Consider the following 10,020-nt stretch of genomic DNA (forward strand, 5'->3'; position numbering starts at 1 on the left):
ATTATCCTTGTCTTCTACAATAAAAAGAACTTAGCTTCTCGGTGAGTATACTGTTATTGGAGGAAACCTCATCACATTGACACCTTCCATGTACATCTCTAGATGGGGGAACCATGATGGGTGTATACTTGGCCCATGGTACAACACTCGTCACTTAGAATTTCTTAAAGTTTATCCTCACTAGCCAATGGTCTTATCTAAATAGCCTTTAACCCTTTACACAAATAGCTCCACAACCTCGCAAGTTGACTAAATCCTTTCAATCTTGGGTCCTTTATTTTGGTGTAGACTTCTTCCTAGGTGCATACCTCTTCTTCTTTTTGGGAGTATGGTTTTCCTTTTTATTTTAGTGTAGACTTCTTCTTGGGTGTATACCTCTTCTTATTTGGGAGCATGGTTTGCCTTTTTGGGGTCTAAACTTGGGTTATACCTTCATGATGGTCTTGTAGTATTATTTTTGGAATCCATACTTCCTTTATTGGCATTTTCTTGTGTAATTGATTTAAATTCCATGTTTGAGGTTGCCTTATTGTCTTACTCTTATCAGGCCTTTGAATTTTTCTATGTGAATGGAGCTTAGTTTGACTAAGTAGCCAAATAGGATTGCTAGCCTCATAGAATCCTTGTGCTTGAAGTAGTCACTTTTCTCGTTGGGGCAGGAGAACGATCTTTCCTTACTGGAATCGAAGCTTTTGTAAATGTTTTGATATGAACTGATGATGCTTTGGTTATGGGTTTTGGCAGCATTGATGATGAGGTTGGGGTCTCAAACAGAGGAGGGGCTATTAATATTGAGGCTATGTCTTAAATTTTACCAGACTAATTGTGGATTCAATCTCGTGTGCTATTGTTGTAGATTCTGCGATTTTGGCAAGAGGGGTTATTGACAAGGTCGATTACCTTGGTTGTTATGGTCAAGGGTTGTGGAGTTGGTAAATAGAGGGGCTATTTATGTGAGGATCCCTTGGTTGAGTCTCTTCTTTTGTTGGTGATGTCGATTGTGGATTTTTCCCTAGAGTAGAATTTTCATCCTTAGGTTCTTGGACCATTGGTGATTGGGAATTGTTTCTAAGATTGGTTATTGTAGATGAGGTTTTGTGGTTGAGATCTTGGTGTGTCCTAGGCACTTGTAGAAAAGGTTCTTAAGACACAATGGCCACATCTTGGTGGGCAGCTCTTCCTTCAAAAGATGTGGTGCTTAATCCAAGCCTTGGATCAATGGAATGGTCCACCTTCATGGAGACCTATAGTTTGAAGACTCTAAATATGTAGATTTGGGGTTAGTTCCTTCTTTGGAGATATGGCTAATTTAGAGAGTTCATCACAAAGGATCTTTGATGGAGAGGATGGGTTTTTAGCAAGAGTGGCTCTTGTTGTAGAAACCAGTTGTCTCTTTTGGAGAAGGTTATAAATAGTGTCGAGTGTTATTTCCTCCATTAGGAACTCAATGGAGTCTTCTTGGGCCCTTTAATTTGGACGTTTAGTGAAATGCTTAAAATGCTAATCCATCTTTGACCAAGCCTAGAGGCCTAGTCCTAAAAGCATATATTTGATTTTTCACAAAAACAAAAAAAAAATAAAAAAAAGGAGATATTCTTAGATCTGGCCACCTAGGTGACTTTAAAGCTTTGTAATGGGCTGTCAGTCAGTTATCATAGCCTGCAGCAACCTTTTTGAACTCCAAACATTCCACAAATTCGTCACTTTCTTCCCCCCTTTTTTGTGTGTACACCAGATCTCTTTCTCTCTCTAAATCTTCTCTCTAAAACGCCCTGCACTCCTTCTCCATGGAAAAAAGCATCTTTCTCTACTCCAAAAGCCATAGCTAGCAGATCTGTACTCCTAAATGAGCCTTCTCTCTCCAAACCCACAGTAGTAGCCATGGCTTGCACGGAAGAAGCTTACCATGAGCATTCTCTCTACAGTACTTCGTCCTCTCTCCATAGCTAGCAGGTCTGTACTCCTAAATGAGCCTTCTCTCTCCAAACCCACAGTAGTAGCCATGGCTTGCAAGGAAGAAGCTTACCAGGAGCATTCTTTCTACAATACTTGGTTCTCTCTCCAAACCCACAGTAGTAGCCATGACTTGCATAGAAGAACCTTTTCATGATGTATTCTCTCTCTATATTGCTTAGCAGCCATAGCTTGCACTAAAGAAGCTTCCCATGATGCATTGTCTCCTTTGCATTTTCGTCTCACCATTGCCAACCCTCTCTATGTTTCTTTGGCTCCCTTTCTGGCTTCTTTCTCTATCCACAATGCAGCTCTAGAGAAGCAACCCTCATCTCCATTCTTCCCATTATTTTTTGATGCCATATCCTGCTCCTTCCACTCCTATTCAACCCAAGCTTTTACAAGCCTACTTTCTTGTAGATGGCACTACAAGACATCACCAATAAGCCTTCTAAGATCCGCCTTCAGGTTGATTTGGAGACAGAATACGCAACCCTACGCAGTAGGCATGTTGCACCCAATATTTCATACGATCAGCTTCGAATGCAAGGAGCAAAGGCCATTGATCTTTGGATTGATGGAAATCTTTATCCACCAGATCCAATATCTGGTGCCCCTCCACCATTCAAAAGCATTACAAGTTTTCTTAAGTTTGTTGGTGATGGTTTCAATGGGCTTCTTGGCTATTGTAGGAGATTACACATGTTGTGGCTAGATGAGGCAGCTGAAAAGAGGCAAATACAATTTGCCTTCGACCAGCTTCAAGCGGCATCGACTAAGCAGATCAATAGTTTGATGCAGAGGATTAAAGAGCTCTCAGAGGAGCTTGAGGTGCAGAAGAATAATCTAGCGGATCGTGTGTGCACAATAAATCAATTTATCGATAATTATGTTCGTCTTCAACACTCCACTCGTAATCTTCGGCGTCGTGTTCACCATTTCACTCACCTTCCCATTGGATATCACACAAGGCAAAGAAAACGTAAAGCTGTTGGGTTACTTTCTAAGACAACAGGTGCATGCAAGAGGCGTAAACAAACAACCAGGTAAAATTTTTTGTAGGAATTTTAGCAGCTTTGAGAAGCAATTAATGAATAAAGCATCTCTCATGGGTGACTCTTGCGATTGTAGGGCTTGTGCAACAGCTATACTAGGATGTAACAACGCTGAGGACAATGTTAATGCCTCCCTTCTTCAGCATGTCCTTCAGGAGAAGGATATCATGGAAATGATAACAGGTTCTGGTAATGATAAACTGCGGGAGACTCTTCGTCAACATTTCTTGAAGGAAATCAAAGAAATTGTCACACCCAAAGAGATGCTTGATATATGTGACTCAGCAGGTATTAGCCAGAAAGGTTACAGAGCAATGTACAGGTCAATCACTTTAGGGTTGCGAGCAAAGGGAGTTATGCAATCCTTGCTTCCAACACTTTATAGCTTACAGATGGCAAAGAAGTGTGCTAATGGTGATATTGCATCCATGTTCGAGGGTGGGTACAAGTGGGTGGAGGATATTATGCCAATGCCAACAATCAAACCCTTTGAATACAATGCATATAACAATGTCTACATTGACATGGAAGTGCTACAAAAAGCAATGATTCAGTACTATGGCCTCACACTTGAAGAGACAGGTGGAAATGCCGTGTTTGTCTTGAAGCTGGATGAATGTCAAGTGGTTAAAGGTCAAAGACTGGAGCGTGTTAGTTTAACCTTGATGAGCCGAGCACTTAGAGGAAAGCCTTTAGAGACCCAAGAGTTGGATGCAACTGAAGACAGCAACAATAGGGGTCAAGGGCATAAGCAAGACTACTACGACATTCAATCAGAGAAGAACATTTGGTGGCAAGCAGCATGGGTCCTCCCAAAAGAGAACCATGATACCTTGAGGTGGTATTTTGAACGGTCTGGCATTCAACATGTCGTCTCTTGTCAGGTCAATGGTCAAAAGCTTGATGTTCCCGGAATAGGCTGCTTTAACGTTGAATGGCACTTGGGTGGCGATCTAAAAACCTTAAAGTGTATGTTGGGTTGTAAAACAGGTGCGAATACTATATTCTCATGTGTTTACTGTTGTCATTCCAAGACAGCAGTAGACTCAAGAGTAAAAGGGAAACAACCTAGCAAAGGCAAAAGTCAAAAACAGGTGGGTGCAAAAAAAGCAATCGTTTTTGATGCTGAACAGAGGAAAGGATCAAAGGTATGGCATAATGGCATATTAAGTTGTGACCAGAGCAAGCCACCTAGTCGTGACCAGGAGGACAATGCTTGGAACCCAATCTTGGAAATTCCACTATGTCAAGTGCATGTGTGCACATTACATGCAAGACTCAGGATTTTGGATAAGCTATTGATGCTCCACATAAACTATGTCTGGAACATGGAGCCTGAAGATCGATGAGAAGAGTCAATACGTGCACTAGAGGGTGTACTTTCCTCTATGGGATTACATGCTGGAGCAGTGGTCTTGACAAAGGACAGAAAATCAAACCCTACACAAGACAACCCTAATAAAATTTGCATGGGTGGATCAAAGGCAAGACACTTGCTATCAAACCACTTGGGTTCTCATAGCCACACTGACTTTGAAATTTGGAAGAAGATATGTGATGTCACAACATATCGAGGAAATGATGCCAGGCTTGGCCTAAAACGTGCACATGTATGGGAGGTGTGTAATAAAATGGTCGATCTTCTAGAGCGACCTCACCTGGATGACCATGGTATTGAGGCACTTAAACAAGCCACTTGTAGATTTACAGAAGAAATGGTCGAGGCATGGGGAGAAACACACATTACTCACTACATGGTAATGTTGTATTTCTTGTGTCCTTGTAGTATGTTCTTCATACTGTTTGTTGACTTTTTGTAATTTTCTATGTAGCATATATTGTATGCACATGGGCCATACTTTCTCGATAGATATGGCTCTTTAGCACTTTGGAGCAATCAAGGCATGGAGAAATCACATTACCAAGCAAAGGCCGTGTATTTTAAGGGCACTCGCCATGGTGGTGGCAAAGTCAAGAGTAATGCACTCCATGAAATGTTCAACTGGTTCTATCGCGTTCTGGTTGGCAAAAAAAGGCAGAAAACTCGCGGTAATTTGTCTCTTAGGCGTCAAATAATGAAAACTGTTAATGCAAGAAGAACTGAAGGATACAACAGATCAAATGCTAGGGAGAGACTACGGCAGTGGGTAGCAAGCAAGCGTCGGTGTGGTTCCTCATGGGCTTAAACTCTCTGATTATAATCTTTTTGTGTTTTTAAATTTTCTAAAAGTTTTAAAAAATTATATTTATAGACATATTTAAGTCATTTTTCATTTATAGCCACCACATTTCAATTTCTTCTTTGTGCTTTACTCTCTCTTGCCCTCCCACTATCTCTTGCACTCGTACATACCTAGGCCATGCTAGAAGAACAGGAGCAAGACTTGCGGTTTTTCGATCAACTCGGCCCACTACCTGCTAAAGCAAAAAGGACAAGTCTACCTATCGTAACAGAGCAAGAGGTAAAGGAGATGAGAGAAGAAGAGCGCAGGAAGGAGGCCGAAGAAGCGCAATGCAGGAAGGAAGCTGAAGAAGCAGAGCCTAGTAGAGAAGCAGAAGAAGAGCGGCGTTGAAAAGAAGCCGAGGAAGGTCAAGGGCAACCACCGGAGATTGTTATTGAGGTCGACACCCTAGAACAGCTAGAGGTTATCTTACAAAACAGGGAGGTCGAGCTCTTGTCCTCCTATGGCATCACGAAAGATACCATTGACAAAGAGTTTGCTCTTGTGAGGGCAGCTTGGGAGACAGAAATGCAAAAGAGACAGCAGCCCAAAGAGGACGCAAGGAGGGCAAGCCAAGCACAGCCACAAGCAGCCACAACATCCAGACGTCCAGTCAAGAAGTGTGGTAAAAGAATGGAGGGTAAGTTTTGGGACCAACAAGAAGAGGAAGAGCGTGCACAAAAGAAAAAGAAGTTCAGGTCTGAACGACCACCGTGGGAGAATCAAAGACCACCACCGCCTCCACCAGTTACAAAGAAGAAGAGAAAATGGAGGCCAGGGACAGTCGCGCTACGAGAGATTAGGAAATATCAGAAAAGCACAGATCTTCTCATCCCCAAGGCACCATTCTCTCAACTGGTGAGAGAAACAATGGAAAAATATTCTGACAGGGTTGACCGCATATAGAGCACAGCTCTTGAAGCTCTTCAAGAAGCTGCTGAAGATATTGTAGTTTCTGTTTTTGAAGACTCAGTGCTGGCTATGGTACATGCCAAGAGAGTTACTTTGAAGCCTGTAGATACGTCCCTAGCCCTACGTCTACGTTTAGAGCGTAGCCTTCTACCTCAATAGGCTAACCCACTTTGTAATTCTCCCTACAAAATTTTGTAATGTTCCAAAATTCCTTTGTAGCACTTTTACACATTAATGAAAGCTTTTTGAGTTGTGTTACATTCTTTGTTGAGTCCATTTTTTTTTGTATGCTCAGTGCCAATGAACATTTCATTTAAAAAATATAAAAGCACTATACACACAGGAAAAAACACACACAAACACACACACACACACACACACACACACACACACACAAACATATATACACACATATATATATACATATACACACACACACACACACACATATATATATATATATATATATGTACACACACACACACACACACATATATATATATTTATATATACAAAAAAGGTAGATCCTATAAAGTCACCTAGAGACCCTTATAGAGTGCCTTATGAGCCTCAAGGCCAAAAAAATAAAAAAAATACCATGTGCGCTACGGCGCGTTAATCGCTAGTTTGACCAGGTCAAAATGTCGATTTACGCGCCATAGCGCACATGGCATTTTTTTTATTTTTTTTCTTTGGTCTGGTGAGGCTCATAAGACCCTTTAGGTGCCCTAACAGCCCCAAAATCTTATATATTTATATAAGATATTATATATATTTATATATATCTTATAATAGCCTTAAAATCTTATAATATCTTATGTCTTATATATATATATATCCTATATATCTTTTATATATATATATATTATATATATATATATATATATCTTTCAATAGCCCCAGAATCTTATATATATATATAGGTACACACACACACACACACACACACACACATATATATATGTATATATATACATATATGTACATATATATATACATATATGTGAGTGTGTATACATCTATAAATACAATATTTTTTCATACCGCTCTAACCTAATCTCGATTACTTTTTTTAATCACGATCTCATTTAAAATGAATCCTAAACAATATTTTCTATGAACACATGAACAAAATCTTAAAATTGCGAGGCTTGAAATGGTATATCACAAGTACGCCAGGAAAAATCACAACTTACAATGCACAACAAATTTTTTTTATTAAACTTGGAAGAGAAGTTTGCATTACATCTTTTTAATAAGCTCTTGGAAGAGCTCAGGAGAGAGAGTTCTAGAGGCTGGTTTCTGGCCTAAGCTTTGGAATATATCACTCAGCTCATTGATTCCTTGAGCCTGAGAAAGGGCACAATGGCCTAAAACTGAGCCGGGATGGTTGCCCGTAAAGCAATACAAGGCAGCTTCCCTAGCTACCAAAATACATTTATTTATGTTCGAGGCTAAGGGGTTCTCCGATAAGACTGCACTAAGTGCTTTACATTTTAGGAGCTCGGCATAGGCGATCTCTGCATAGTCTAAATGAAAAACCCGCACTATGTCGGCTCTAAGGGCAGGTATGTAGTGCCAAAGAGATGCATCTCGACCCTCTGACTTTGGCCGCGTTCCTCCTACGCGCATAGCAAACTTGTCCACTTCAAAAGCAGTCTGTCAACATGCCAATATAGAAGTTAGGAAGCGTGAAATGATACAACTAAAAATAATTTGCTTTACAACTAAGAAGTTAGGACATACCTCAGTTGCATCGTCACTTGCAACTAGTTGCTCATTTGTCAAGTTTATGCTTCCTTGGTCTTGAGCATCGCCAGCAACCAAGGGCATGTGTGGTTCAAAGGTAGCTACGCTCTCATAGAATTGCACATCTTGCTTTATTTCAACGAGCGCTTTGGCCACTACAACTTCCAAGGTACTGCTACCAATATCGTATGCAAGCGCTTTTGTGAGGTTGTCATCTTCAAAAGAGATTTTCACTTTTCCTTTGTCTTGACCCCCAGCATTCACGGCAATAATAGAAAGTGCCTCATCCTCGCGAAACCCAAGTGTCTTGGCAATGTCATCCAAAAACAAAAACTCTTTCCCATCAATAATGATTGGATGCAAAGACATGATAACAAGGTCTGGGACCTCCTCAAGTACTTCATCGCCCTCTAGAACTAGGTCCGGAACCTCCTCGGGGACATTCTCTTGTAGAGCCACCAATGCCATTGAGGCCTCCCATTGTTCTGTAACATTCTCTTCCTCAGCATGGGCCTCTTGGACCTGCTCCATTAGCTTTACTTTGCCCTTTTCTTTTTCCTTGCCACTTTCTTTCGCCACACCCTCTTGTAACAGAAGGACCAAAACCATGTCCCAGCTCAGGAAAGAAGTGCCGATGTTGCCCATTTGTAGATCCAAGAGTAAGTCTTCCTCCTCATTTCTGTAGTCCTTTTCTGTGAGGGATTTTAAAAACCTGGATAGGCGAAATCTAAAATTCTTGTCTTCCCTGACTTGATGAGGTCAACTGGAACCCATAGGCCCTCATCACCCTCAAACATGATGGAGTACGTGCTGATGTGTTCATCCATATACTGAATGACATCTGTAAAAGCATCCGCATGTAGATGCATTGTTGCACGCACATCAATTGCTCCCTCAAACATAGGGACGATCTCATCAACCCTATGAAGTAACTCAAGCTTTCCTAGCTGTGTAGCAATAAGTGCGTCAAGTAGAGGTGCCATGACTATGAGTGATTGCAAGAAATAGAGAGTGTGTGATACAGAAAGGTGTGCGAAATTGAGAGCAAGTGTTAGGAGAGAACGATAATTGTCAATTGATGAAAATGAGTAAAGTATCGTTTATAAATAGGCGACCTTGTTATAAAATTTTTAAAAACTTTTAAAATTTGTAAGTACCAAAAAATTTTAAAAAAATGGTATGCGAAAGCAAGAACGTATCCTTCCATCGCAAGGTCATTTCCAATTTACTAGTGGATCAAGCCACAGATGCTTGTGTGACCAACCTTACACTATCACAAAAAAATAAAACTTGCACAAGACAATTGAAAAACCTTAATAAGACAGTGAGGTAAAAAAATTAAAATTGTATTTACTTCAATTCAAGATTACATATCTAGTGGTTATTTGATAGCTACACAGCCAGGGAAAGTAATTTCTCTACAAAGAAAAGATCGTTCCTGCCTTTTGCGCACTACTCTACCATTGATTATCAAAGCAAAATCACCACTCAGTGAGAATCGAAGAACTAAGTAGTCACGTAAGTTGGCAAGGGACTAGTCATCATTCACAGTAACATCTTCTACATCCCCACCTTGCATGGATATATGTAGCACACCCTGTTCTGTAGAGGTTGTGTCGGAGTCTAACGCCTCCCATTCTCCATTTGTAAGCTTCCATCGCCTGTAAGGAAACGCAATGGACAACTGTTGCTTGGCAATATGATAGCATGTCACAACCTTCTCAACTATTACTCCGCATTTGATGGTGTCTCCATTGTGTTGAACAACTTTTTTATCCCATGCAGGTGATAAGAAACAAGTCAGAGCTCTCTCCCCCTTTGCAATCCATAAAGTTGGGGTACGATGTGTGTCACTTGTACGGAACAGGTACACAAAGAGGTGTAGAGGTATGAAGCAGGTTATGGTTGCTTTGTGAGATCCATATGTGCACTTCATAGCATTTTGCACCTTGCTTTCGATCTGCAAACAAGCCATGGCTACTGAAGCATTGTCTGGAATTGGCCATTCAATAGATGTGAGAGTTGGCGTAGGTTTTGGAACTAATTTTCCAGTACCATTTGCTGTCGTGGAAACCACATATGTATCCTCATAGAAGAAGATGTTTCGTGCAAGAAGTTGTGCAGCTGGA

The sequence above is a fragment of the Cibotium barometz genome, chromosome 59, assembly GCF_041138505.1.
Source record: "Cibotium barometz isolate CiBa-2024 chromosome 59, ASM4113850v1, whole genome shotgun sequence".
NCBI lineage: Eukaryota > Viridiplantae > Streptophyta > Polypodiopsida > Cyatheales > Cibotiaceae > Cibotium > Cibotium barometz.